This window comes from Stenella coeruleoalba, assembly GCF_951394435.1.
Source record: "Stenella coeruleoalba genome assembly, chromosome: 6".
In the NCBI taxonomy this organism is placed as follows: domain Eukaryota; kingdom Metazoa; phylum Chordata; class Mammalia; order Artiodactyla; family Delphinidae; genus Stenella; species Stenella coeruleoalba.
In genome coordinates this window covers 63026031-63038875 of record NC_137151.1, presented here as the reverse complement: position 1 = coordinate 63038875, position 12845 = coordinate 63026031, and the positions used below count along the sequence as shown (strand labels likewise).

The window sequence follows — 12845 nt, the reverse complement described above, 5'->3', positions numbered from 1 at the left end:
CGGACCGGGGCACGAACCCGTGTCCCCTGCATCAGCAGGCGGACTCTCAACCACTGTGCCACCAGGGAAGCCCATCAACAGATAATATTTTATATGTCCAGGAGTAGGGAGAGATCTAGAAATACTTGCAAGCACCAGTAACGTTTATCAAGTAAGTTCTAGTTCTCCTCTGCCTTGATCCGTCCCTCCACATATCCTATCATCTATGTATCCGAGGCCAGAGTTTGTCAATTCACATCAGAGTCAACTTGAGACTTAAGGAAAAAAAAAAAAATCAGTGTATGGATTCACTCCCAGAAGAGTCTGATTTAATTTTTCTTGAATAGAGCACCTGTGTGTGACTCAGTCAGTTTCTTGAAGAATATTCCCGAATTTTCTAGGTGGGTATTAACAACATTTACAGCAGAATTCTAGTCACTTGGTTTATAATGACAGTATTTTTACCTCTGTATTATAAATTATGTGTGACACATCAACCATAGGTTGTTAAACAAAGCAGTAATGGAACACTTTATGCAATTAAAAAATATTAATTATAAGAAAAAAGAATTTCATTCTTATCATTCCATAAAGCCACTTCCTTAAAATTAAACTACAGTTGTATTTCCTTCCAATCACTTATCTTCCTTCACTGATGCTAATGGAAATGGTGTTCTTTTGATGTTCAAATTTTGGCTTATGTGTCATGTACACATACAGGTTAATGTTCTTATTGATTGTATCAACATACTGTTATTCCCAACACATATTTAAATAGCAAGTTTATCCTTATGTTTGTTATTTTCTTTATGATACTATGATTTTAATTTTCCATCATTTGCTCTGGAAACAATATTGTATTTTATATTGATTTTCCATCAATTTTTTAAACATTAAACACAATTAGAGTTAACTTTACTTGCAAATGTAATGAGATTTGAGGCATCTGACAAATTTGGCTTTTTTCCCCAAAGTCTCTCCCTTAAATCCCTGCTATCCTATCACATATCCCATCATTAAAGGGTTACACCGTTTTGAAAATAACTTTGTACCTCTCCTGTTAAAATGCATACGCCTATGGAAAGGACACAACCCTTAAGGTGTAGCAGTTATTAGCCCTTGTATGAGGATTAATTTGTCAACTGTCACCTTAGAAAGTGGAGTGCCATCCCCAGTCTTCTGTCATAGAAGAGGTAAAGTTTAATGAGAGCAAGTATTTTAGAGAGATAGAAAGTACTAAATGCTACTGCCAAGAGAGGGCACGGTGATGGCAACCTCAAGTCAAGGAGCCTGGGTCACCAGAAACCCCTTGTAGTCCCAGGATGTCTAGAGAAGGAGAGAGATGCAGAAAAATGTGCCATGAAATGCCCTGAGAAGGCAGAGATAGGATATGTAAAAGGTTGTAAAAAGTTTGTCTACATCCCACTTTTGCTTACTTTCAAAATCTCCTTTAGATAACACTGCTATCTAAGTGGAAAAATGGAAAAGAAATCTAGTGTGGAAAAATAACTGACCACTCTTTTGCTTTCACTGTAAACACCCTCCATGAGAAGAGTCAGTGCAGTGTGGTAGAATGAGCTAATTTGAGTCACATGGGCCTACGTTCAACTATTCCAGCACAGGTATTAAATGGCTATGTGAAATTAGATAAGTTACTGAACTTCGTTTCCTCATCTGAAAGCTCAGAAAATTGAATGTAAAACAATGGAAACATAATTCTCAGTAAAAGGTGGCTCAGTAAAAGGTGGCTTATTTTAATTTACTATCAACAGCAAGGTATGTACTCTGAATTAAAACATAGCTTTGCAATCTCATATGTAAAGTGAGAAAGACAACGTGAACTCTAAGGATATATACAATGCTCAAATTCTGGGACTCTTTTCACCAATTCTTATAAGATTGTATACAAGGGTGGATATACACTGTCTTACGTTGTTAATAATTATGTGAATATGGCTACATATCCAGAAGTAGATATAACATAAAGGTAGACTCCTGAGATAGAACACGTGACTTCCTTTAGATCTTAAACAGAAACTGTTTATTAATTGCCCCATTCCTCCATGTTTCCTAAGAAATAGTGGAGAGTATTTCATTAAATACCCTTAAATGTCTCTTAATGTCTACATAGAATTTTATGAAACGAGATCTAAATGCCTTCTCTCATCTAAAAACACATGAGTACAACTGCAGAAAATGTCATTTTAAATTTTAACTATTTTATTTTTTACTTGCAGGTAACTTGACTAGAGTCAATATAAACTGTGTACCCCATACTGTGTCAAATTTACTGACTGAAATGCAGTTGTATTTTCCTTTATTTTTACTGCTTATTTCCTACACACCTTATTTCTTTTTCAAATCCAGCAGTATTCATCCTGAAATATTCTAAAATCATTTCATCACAAAGTATATCTTAAACTTTATTATAAGTGTTTTTTTAGATACCGTTGATAGCATCAGTGATAAAATTCTCTGAAACACTTTATGGAAAGTGGACTTTACTGGGAATGATCTAGTACAAGGTAAAAACCATCTGGTGACCCTCTAATAGATAAGAGATCCTATGCCATATATTAATTATGCTCCCCACCTTAATTGGAGTTACCAAAAATAAATTTAAAAACACAAGAGATATTTCACCCTCTACAGAAACATGATCCTGTGTTTGAGAGCCACTTTATATTTTGCCATTTTCTTCTGTGAAGAGTCAAGTTAATTGAAACTAATCTGTTCACTAAACACATTGAGAAACCCTGGGAAGTGTGCCAAGTACCCCCACGATTTTAATTCAGACACATAACATTTGGTGACCCTCCTTCATTTCACAAAAGGTTAAACATCTACCAACATCTGTTCATAGCAGCAGTCTATAGTGTACCATGATCCAGAACCTAGCTAATGGGGGAATGTTAGCTCACTGCTATGCTAACTGCTTCAAGAAGAAGTGTGGTTGTAGCTTCCTCCGTGCCTTAGAATTTAACTCAGCCATAGGATTTGTTGTTCTCACATTTAAATCTTAGCAAAAATCACAAGCAATGGCCAAGAAAAGAGAAAATGCCAAGGTAAAAAAAAAGAAAAAAATCAGTATTTTAATATGCAGTACAGTTATGTGCATTTTAAAATAAATGTTGGAAAGATTACACTGACTTTTTTTTTTAAGTTTTTTTTTTTGATGTGGACCATTTTTAAAGTCTTTATTGAACTTGTCACAATATTGCTTCTGTTTTATGTTTTGGTTTTTTGGCCGTGAGGCATGTGGGACCCTAGCTCCCCGACCAGGGATCGAACCCACACCCCCTGCATTGGAAGGCGAAGTCTTAACCACTGGACCTCCAGGGAACTCCCTCACTGATTTTTCAAAAAGCATTCTTTTTATACTTTCTGATTAAATTTCCCCGTAACACCGTTTTGATTCAGTTATTCTTGCTTGATCCTGAATTGGTCTTTTCAGCTATATCCTTGTACAGGAGTAACAATGATGCCTGCATTACCAGCAGCTGCTGCTGCTGTGAAAAAAAGGCAAGATTCTTTTGTTAAGAGTAATCTGCCTACATTTTCTATTATTCAAGAACTAAAAATAGAAGATTGCATTATAAATCTAGAAGACAAGCTGTGCAGTCCAGAGGCTAAGACCCTTGATATAGAAACAAAGATCTTTAAAAAAAAAAAACCCTTCACATTCAATATTATTTTTATTATACTAACAAGCCAATAATGACATTAGAATATGTCACTCAAGTTGTGAGGTTTTGAAAAGGCTAGGACTCAGTAAGACACTGTAGGTTGTATTATGTACCTAACGCTTTTAACCATTTCCTGTGACTTAGAATTGTAGACAGAAGGGAGAAAAAAAGCAATGTTATTTTAATGGGAATTTTTGGAAATAGAATAAGTGGTATTATGATACATTTATATTTCAGATCCTAATATAGCAATTGTTTTTAAGAAATACCTCACTAAGTATTTTGTGTTTAGCCGAGTAGGATGAGAACATTTAAAATTTTGATTTATTGTTCAGTTTTATTTATAACTCTTTTGAAGAAAAAGATTTCTTTTTAGTATTCATAATGATAAACTGTAATTTCTATCTTACCAACTGCATTTTTGCAGTTCTCAAATCTTACCACCTTCTCATGATGACCATTTTATTTTGGACAGATGATTTACAGATCAGACAAGAGTTCTATAAAACAAGGCCAAGTCAGCTTAAGAATATGTAGCACATATATTTCAGTGAGATAAGAGGGCATGTTAAGAGAAGAAACAAAAGACTGTCAAAGAAGTAAGAGGTTGGGAATAATCTCTGAGTTAATAAATACATTCAGATTAATAGAGATACAGAGATAAGTAGACAATAGTTTTTAACCTTTGAAGAATTTACAGTCCCTTTACAAAATATATAAGGCGCTATGGGAACAAGAAGGAAAAAGTACTGAAATATAACTGGGAAAGTGACTGTAAAGCAATTTGTATTATATAGAGTTGAGTGAGAAAAGAAAATCTTTGTGGAAAGTTGGGCGGGGGGAGGTAAGAATGTCCAAAATAGAGTTTAAGGTTGAAGACTTGTCACCTAGGATAAGTTGACAACATTTTCAAAATTAAAAAGCAAGTACGTTGATAGTTCAATAAGGAGTTCTAGATAATCAAGGAAAAGCTATGGGTTGTTGATATTGTTTTAAAGTTTAATTTTACAGAGATGTAGTACTTGATTTCCTCATCCCAAAGGCACAGCAATCCAAACATACAATCTTAAAAATTGGTCTACTCTGCTGGGACCCATGTTTTGTAACATTATCCCAAGGCTATGCAGGGTAACAATGTGACCAAGCAGGAGTTATGAGGCCTTCCCAGGAATAAGCCCGCACCCATGTCCTCTGCCTGCCTTTTGTCTGTAGAAAAACTTTAGTCAAAGAATAAATTTAATCAGAAATGAGTAAACACAGAAAGAAAGGAAGACAGTCAAGCAAGACAAAATACTTTAGCCATTAAACAAAGTCAAGGACCTTTAGTTCTTCCTCAAGGACTATAGATAATATTCTGAGCCATGTCCTTTGAGCTGTTTTGCAGATACTGAAAACCTCACCAGGTGGAAGAAGTTAACTCTATGCTGCTCACAAGCACGTAGCCCCGAGACCTGTTGGAACCATAAGGTTGATGATGCTGACTCCCAGTTACCTCACCACCAACCAATCAGAAGAACGTCCACAAGCTGACCACACCCTGCTCCTTAAACATTATAAGACTCCTCACTATCCCCTGGTGGGAGAGGGACCGACACAGTTTTCAGGGCATTAGCCTGCTGTGGCCCCCGTTGCCTGGCAAAGCAATAAAGCTATTCTTTTCTACTATACTTCACCCAAAACTGTCTCCACTTTTCTATTTGGCTCTACTTGGCAATAATCCCCAAGGAAACCCACACCCACCAGTTTAAAAGCCAGCAGACCACTAAATGACAATGAAGTGAATCCATTAATTAAAAAGAACAGATGTTTTCTAGTCCTACACCCAGAATCATATAGTAAGTAACATTTTTTATCCAAAAGGCTTACTAACATTCAAGACCAAACCACCTTTTAAGAGTGCTAATATCAAAAAACCTATTAATAGAAACCTATATCCTATTGACCTGGGGGTCAGACTCTAGAACACCAGTTGTTTTTTTTTTTCTTTGATTTTACTTTGCACTTTAACTTAAAGCTTGTGCAGTCTTCGCTTGGTAACCACTAAAATAAGTGGTTTTACATACTGCAGGAATCTCAGTTTATACATTTACTTCTCTCTCTAAAGGCCTATTAAATAGATCAAAACCTAACTACAGGAGCCAAGTTAACCCCGCTCACTTGGGGAGGGGAAAGAAGCACAAATGCCTTAACCTCATCTTATTCATACTTTGTCTTTTCTCATATCATTTACTCAAAACCAGACTAAGATGTCAGAGGCCTTAGCAGCTGAAATTATGATGGCCCACAAGAATGTATGAACTATTGTACCATAACATACAAAAGTATTAACTAAGGAATAATAATTATTTAGTAACCCTATTGCTCTTATTTCCCCCTTTCTTTTGTACATTTTAACTTTGCTTCTTCCTGGACCTCTGTCCAGGTACCTCACTTCAGAGCATGATAGACTAGTTAGAAATGAGGAAGAGAATGGATGAAGGGAAAGCAAAGGAAAGGAGAGGAAGGAAAGGAGAAAGGGTATCACAATGATCAATTAGGAATGTATGCTACAGCAAGATGTTTTAAGTTTGTTCCTTTACACTAAAATACAACTAAATTGAGTAATTTTGCTGTTGCTGTTTTTGTTTCACTTTTTGGTGCCTGGTTGATGGGTTTTTATTGCTTTCACATTAGCTAATTGGCCTGGTTAACCATGCCTGCCCTTCATTTAGTCTAGGCATTCTCTACAGTGATTTTCAAGGTGTGATCAGACTAGGAGTATCTCTATCACCTGGAAGCTTGTTAGAAATGCAAATTCTCCAACCCTACTCCAGACTTAGAAACTCTAGGGGTTCTGTGCCGTGATTAGGTTTTAACAATCTCTCCAGGAGACTGATACATGCTGAACTTTGAGAACCACTGCTCTAGACATCTATTTTTCTAAAGCACATTTCTTCTCACCATGCTCTTATTCTTCTGCTTAAAATACTTCAACATTTTCTATTTCATCTTCAAAACACAGTCCAGACTCATTTTAACATGAAACCCGTCATGTGGCCTGATTTATATACTTCTCCTCTACCCTCACCTCCTACCAACACAGCGTGCCAGCCACAGCGAAATTCACTTACTTCCTCTTGTCACCTATGCATATTGTTGTTTCTGATTATTGGATATCCCTACATATCCTTTTAGATCCAGAACATTTCTAGTTACTCTTCAAGTTTCCCCCCAATCATCACCTTCTGCATTCAGTTTCCCCTTAGACGTCCACCATAATGTTTACCCCAACAAGGCACATTTAAGCATTTCTCTCTTCACTGTGTTATCACTCTATACATGTACTTCTAGCACTTTGCTTTTCTAGACATATTTTTAAATTTGTCTTTTGAATGGGAACAGAATAGATCAGCCCAAAATATGCCATTTGGGCATACTGATTATTCTGAATTAAAGTCACCTGACAAACAGCAAAAAAGGACACTGACACTCAAACTCTTTCCCCCCACCACCCCCCACCCCCGCCAAAAGCAGGAAATAAAATCTTTCATGTGAAAAGTGACCCATACTGTATCAGGAAGGTGGAAGGCATCCTAACACCAGAAATAGGGAATTTAGAGCAAAGAAGACTGTATAAATAAACCTTATTAACTTCTTCACTAATTTACAATCCCAAACCCAGCCTCTGTCTTGTCAGTTCTTCACAGATGTATTGTTTGTATAAAAGATCTAAGAGTTTCCTGCTTTGGTCACTTCTTTGAGTCTCATTTTTATGGAGCTCCCATACATACAAAATTAGTTTTTCTCCTATTGATGTATTTTATGTCAATTTAATTACTAGACCAGCCAAAGAACCGAGAAGGCAAGAAGGGAAGATTTTTCCTCCCTAACACTTTAGATAGAAAGATCTTAGAGGAAATGAAATTTAACTAATGCTGTCCTGCTCATTCTTGCATTCCTCCTGCCTAGCACATGTAGGTTTAAAAACTGCTTCCATTAATGAATTATAGCTACAACAGTCCGGTGATCCAAGCATCACTTATTGTATAATCTGAACTTTCCACAACACAGTTATGAACCAGAAGGGAACGAGATTTCAGATTATTTGTTGACTTGTTTGGGGTATCTAAAGAGAAATTAAAAATACGCTTGCAAAAAAAAAATACATAGATGTTTTGGGTTAAAAATAATGGAATAACCAACCTTTAAATTGCCATCTGAACATGCAGTTATGTAAGGGGCCGAGAGTGAAGCAGGATCGGGAAACCACAGTGCTAAGTAGGTTCAGAATTTGTGGCTAAGGGCTTTTGCTAATCTTACTTCTAGAGGACAAAGGTAAGGCCCTGAGCTAGAACAACATAAGACATTGGAATTGAGAACTCTGAATAAAACAGGAATTGTAAAAGACAACACACTCAAAGAAAGGACTAGAGGGGCTTCCCTGGTGGCACAGTAGTTAAGAATGTGCCTGCCAATACAGGGGACACAGATTCATTCCCTGGTCCGGGAAGATCCCACATGCCACGGAGCAACTATGCCCGTGCACCACAAGTACTGAGCCTGAGCTCAGAGCTCGCAAGCCACAACTACTGAAGCCTGTGTGCCTAGAGCCCGTGCTCTACAACAAGAAGCCACAGCGATGAGAAGCCCATGAACCGCAACAGAGTAGTCCCTGCTCGCCGCAACTAGAGAAAGCCCGTGCACAGCAATGAGGACCCAACGCAGCCAAAAATAAAAATAGATAAATTTATAAAAAAACAGGACTAGAAAACATGTTATGGCCAAGAAAAACTTTAAAAAATCTTGTCTGTCTCATCTTAAACTGAAAAAAAAATCTCAAGAATTTGTAACAACAGGCTTCATTCACATACATTTATAGTGCGAAAGTATAGTATTAGTGTTGTCAGGAAAGCCACAAAGCAAAAAACTAATGAAAAGTAATCACGTCTTACGATTTCAGTTCTGATACGTCAAGAGCTTGGAAGTCATCACGGCACAATCTGAAAGTCGACATTCTTCTTAGATCCATCAGAGATTTTAGGTCCCAGGGCCAACTGCTGCCTTGAAAGCTGGAGAGACAGGTGAATATAAAGAATCACAGCTGAGATCAGTTTACCAGCTGGACCCTGTATGAACCCTTAAATCATAATTGACTAATACTAGAGGCTGAGTGTGGACTAGATTAAAGATTAAAAATTCCTGGGGAGCCCTCACACTTTCATGGGTTTTATCATCAAGAAACTCCAGTTCTTATGGTGAAGATTGGAGACAACTTTACTTGTGCTTCAGACAGGCCTATTTTGAAATAGGCTCAGCATTATCCATCAAAGAGACCTACCTCAAGGGAAACTACTTTACCAGAGACTTATCTGATCTGGGAGAAGGGCAATTCAGTTAGACAATTTCATACCCCTCTAGCCTTCCTAGTTTACTTAAGAGGAAGAGAAGTCTAAGAAAAGTTTCTGAAAAAATCACAAAATTAAATATACATATATATATATATATATAGTTACTTAATCCTAAGATTATAGAATGCTTCCCATTCCCATTTGAGTATGTCCCTCTCATTTCTTTTATACTCCATACTAGTTTTATTCCCATTCTTTTTTTCCCTCTCTGTGATTTAGCTTGTATATTTTCTATTGACCTGTCTTGAGGTCATTAATTCTGCCTTGCACTGTGTTGAATCAGTCAATTCAGATACTGCATTTTCAGTTCCAGAAAGCCCTTTTTTTGTATAGATTTGAACTCTCTGGGTAAGTTAAACATCTTTTAATGCATTTTGTCCATATATTAATCTATTTTAATTAACATTTATAATAGTTGTTTTAATGTCTTTGTCCTGCTGAGTCCAATGTATGCACCATCTGTCAGTCTAACTCTATTGCCTGTTTCTTCAAGATTTTTAAGTACATTTTTCTGTCAATTTGCATAGCTTGTGATTTTTATTTTACATTAAGTATTGTACATGGAAAAAAAAAAACTACAGAGGTTTCAGCTGATGTTATTTTCCCCCAAAGAGGGTTTCCTCTTGGTTCTGATGGGCAGATAGGGTGAGGTGCTGATTCCATCCATTCAATTAGGGATTGAAAAAGGTGGGGAGCTAGGGTTCATTTTTAGAAGATTTAATGTACTTCTGGCTCTTCCTTATTCCTTTGACGTGCCCTACCAAAAGCTTTTAATTTATAGTCTAGGAAGTCTGTTGCCTCAGACCTAAAAGGCAGTGGGATGTTTAGTTCTGCGTATGAGAGGTTTTGAGCATACCTCTTTAGGTTCTTGCTACATACAGCTTCAATTAAATATGCCACGCCATACTTTGTGGGTAAAACCAGCCACGGGTTTTACCCTCTCTATGGCTCCACATAGAAAGGCCATGGCCTGTCTAGATTCTCATCCATTATACCACTAGACTGTTCTTCAAAATCTCTGTTAGTGGCTTCCCTGGTGGCGCAGTGGTTGAGAGTCCGCCTGCTGATGCAGGGACACGAACGTCCGGGAAGATCCCACATGCCGCGGAACGGCTAGGCCCGTGAGCCATAGCCGCTAAGCCTGCGCGTCCGGAGCCTGTGCTCCGCAACGGGAGAGGCCACAACAGTGAGAGGCCCGCGTACCGCAAAAAAAAAAAAAAAATCTCTGTCGGCTTATCTTCCCCTTCATACAGTCCCTAAGGAAAAACTAAGGTAATCTGCAGTTTAAACTGAGAATTGGAAAATGCCCCCAAGAAAGTAAATAGTTGGCTGTTGTCATCTCACCAAAGGCAAGCTCTCTCCTCTCTGAAACTTTAGTTCAAGTCTTCTTTGTTTTCACAGCTATCCTATATGCTTTAAACACTACTGTTATAGTTTATCTCAGTTTTCTAGACATGGCAGCGGGAACACTGGCTTCCTCTGTGTTGGGCTGCACCCCGCAGGCCTGCAAGACTTGTAGTTGCCCAGACTCGAGACCAAAAAGCCCAAAGACAGTGCCATACATGTCAGTGGTTTACTGGATAGGGGAATCTTACATGTCCGAAGCGAAGGTCCTGGAGTGAAACCTGACCGTGTACGGAAACATGGCAGCACTCTCCACTACTCCAGGGAGAAGCAGGCTACCATTTATAGGGGTAGTTGATGTCAGGTTACTTCAGTTACCAGGGAAACCGGCCGCTGGGGAACGTCCCTCAAAGCCCCTCTGGTTAATTACCATCATAGAGGGCAGGTGTTTCCCTCTAATAAACTAACAGGTGAAGCCGTTCTGGCCTAAGGATTAGAACAATCACTAGCTGGGGCAGTGAGCAAGCATGCTGGCTGTTACTGATTAAGCTTTATAATTAAGAGGATTGGATAGTCATGTGAGTGAAGCAGGGACTGGTAAACCAGGGGAGGTACAGAGAGCAAGAGAGCACCATCCTGAATGGCCTGATCATACACGGTGACCTACAAATCCTACTCTGTCATTTATATTTTAACTTTACACTCAGGGTGTTATGTCATTCAGAAATAAAAAAGAATTTGTAGTCAAATTTGCTGATTACTTATGGGCTTTGTTTGCATTACCTTTTAAAAGTAGCCTATTTTTCACAGTATTACATTTTTTTTGTCAGTTTCTCAAAACAATTAATACATTAAAATCCTTAAGTGATTTAATCCATCTAGAATTTTATGTATTAGGTATTTGTATATTGTGTATTGTTCAATTTTCTGAAATGATATAGAAACATTTTCCATAATCCTTTCTTTGTAAAATGCCATCTTCCTCAAACTAGTTCTTGTCAGGTTCTCTAAACCAGGTTTCAGGATCTAATCTCTATAATCAGATGTAAAATCTAGATAATAATAGTTCCTAACTCACTGGTTTTATTTGAAGTAAATAAGAGAAATGCATGTAAAGTACAGTACTTAAAACAACAAATGCTCAATAAATGACAGCTATCATCATGTTTTTGTTGGTGATGCAATTATGTCATCTCTTCAACTGTTGGAATGCACACTAAAGTCAGGAATCATGTCTTACATGAACTCTTTTAATCTACTTGATTACTTAGACAACATTACCAGTAGTAATTGTTCATTAAACATTCATTGTTTGATTTCTATAATGTCTTATATATACTTGGCTTCCTTATGGAATTTTATTATTTCTTTGAACTGTTTTCATTTTGGAATTTTATTTACCTTCTTCTCTCACAACAGAGTAAGGTGTTCTGATATTTTTCCTTACTTGCAAAAGAATGTAAGTTGTTCACAAAACATGAGCATTACAGATTTACTTGGGAAAATAGGTTTAGCATTGAAATGACATCTAAAATCAATACAAAATGATGGCATACCACAACAATAATAATTATTTGGAATGAGAATGAAGGATATTACATATTAAAGTAGATAAAGGTATTCTGGTTTCTCCAAAGACATATATCAGCAAAATGTATCAGAGAATGAAAATTTCAACTATTCTCATCTGTATAGTAAACCCAAAATTATATATCCTAGCTGTAAGTTTTGTATATAACATATAAACTGTATATTAATATCATTTTATCTACTAATATCATTTATGGCCATACTTTACCTTCAAATCATTTATCAACTATTCTGAAGTAAATATGTGTCCTCATTTGTTTAATATATTTTCCAATTGATTACATATGATAAAAGTCAATATATATCTTCCTCATATTTTTGTAACCCCAGTAACTTCCACACCTCCACGGCTCAGCACAAAGCCAGCATTCATAATAATAATGAAGACTTGCTGAATGAAGGCGTGAGCTATTGAACTGAAAATGCATTCATTCAGATGGGATTTAACTAATTTTGGAAAACATGGAATATCTTTAGTGGGATAGGCTTGTCTTAACTTCCTAAACACGTCTGTGCTCATTAGCAAAAACAACCCAGTCTGACCATATGTGGCATCAAATTTCTCTTTACAAACTGCATGTAATTAATGGGTCATATTGATTCAGCACTGAATTCTCCAAATCACAAGGAAGGGTGGTGAAATTCTTCTTGAAGTTAAATGCCCCCCAGGGTCTGCTTCTCAAGCACTTAGGCTCCCATTTTCTCCCCTGCCCTCACTTTTCCTTTATTGAAGGTCCCGCTGTATGCCAAGATAAGTAAAACAATAAGCAAAAGTAGGCATGGTTATGCCAATGGATAATGGGGAGAAGGAGAAAACACTAGGCAAATAGATATAATATTAAATGTGTATCACCACAAA

At 37.1% G+C, this 12845-nt stretch overlaps 1 protein-coding gene across 1 annotated transcript in view; it reads right to left on the bottom strand.

Annotated features, from left to right (window-relative positions):
• The window catches only part of XIRP2 (xin actin binding repeat containing 2), a 604615-nt gene that overhangs the window by 549484 nt on the left and 42286 nt on the right, over positions 1 to 12845 (bottom strand). The window contains exon 3 of the mRNA XM_079924291.1: positions 8597 to 8713. The gene's annotated coding sequence lies outside the window, so the exon portion shown is untranslated. The remainder of the gene's footprint in view (positions 1 to 8596; positions 8714 to 12845) is intronic.